The sequence below is a fragment of the Monodon monoceros genome, unplaced genomic scaffold (assembly GCF_005190385.1).
Source record: "Monodon monoceros isolate NGI ecotype Baffin Bay Population unplaced genomic scaffold, NGI_Narwhal_1 Super_Scaffold_4, whole genome shotgun sequence".
NCBI lineage: Eukaryota > Metazoa > Chordata > Mammalia > Artiodactyla > Monodontidae > Monodon > Monodon monoceros.
The window spans coordinates 69116456-69117505 of NW_021703781.1; the positions used below are offsets into that span (position 1 = coordinate 69116456).

The 1050-nt window shown below is 47.4% G+C and overlaps 1 pseudogene; it reads left to right on the top strand.

The window, feature by feature from the left end:
- Positions 1-460: 460 nt before the first annotated feature.
- On the top strand, positions 461-784 carry LOC114883436 (annotated as a pseudogene).
- Positions 785-1050: the final 266 nt, after the last annotated feature.

Below are 1050 nucleotides of genomic sequence, written 5' to 3' on the forward strand. Positions count from 1 at the left end.
CTCACGGGCCCAGCCGCTCCGCGGCACGTGGGATCTTCCCGGACCGGGGCATGAACCTGTGTCCCCTGCATCGACAGGCGGACTCTCAACCACTGCGCCACCAGGGAAGCCCGGGATTTTATTTTCTAATTGAATTCTTTTTTTGTTTTAAGGAGGGCTTTCTGGGCTTTTGGTAACATTCTATATCTCGATCCATCTGTGAAAATTCATTGAGCTTTATTATTTGCACACTTGAATTAAACTAAATACTTAGAAATGTTCTTTAAAAAAAAGAAAAAGGTCCTAAATTGGCATTCTGGCTAAGACTGTGATGTGGGCGGGTCTCAGCAGCTCGGGCGGCGGCGGCCGCGGCGGCGGCGGCGGCGGGAGGAGTGGCAGCGGTCAGGCAGCCCAGCGTCACGAAGCCTCTTGGCACATCTCGGCCTGCAGGCACCTGGCACGCGCCGGCCCCGCCACCACGATGCCCAAGAGGAAGGTCACCTCCACCGAGGGGGCGGCGAAGGAGGAGCCCAAGAGGAGATCGGTGAGGTTGTCAGCTAAACCGGCTCCTACAAAAGTGGACACTGAATCAAATGAGGTGGCAGGAAAGGATAAATCTTCAGACAAAAAAATGCAAACAAAAGGAAGAAGGGGAGCAAAAGGAAAACAGGCCGAAGTGGCTAACCAAGAGACTAAAGAAGGCTTCCCTGCAGAAAATGGAGAAACTAAAAATGAGGAGAGCCCAGCCTCTGATGAAGCAGGAGAGAAAAAAGCCAAGTCTGATTAATATCACACACCTGTGAATTCTGTGCACTCTAACATCTTTGGTCATGGTAGTCCAGTTCTTCTAGTAACTTTGTTAATGTGCTGTGACTGACAATTTGAGTATGTAGTGTATACGATATTAAATTGTGAATTAGGGGGACTTACGATGTAACAGCATATCAATATTTGAAGATATTGCTACTTGATTTCCTGTCAAGAAAAATTTGCCTCCAAATTTTAAGCTGGAAAGTCACTGGAATAACTGTTCAGAAAAGAATCACAAGCACATGATTTTTTAGATTTTTG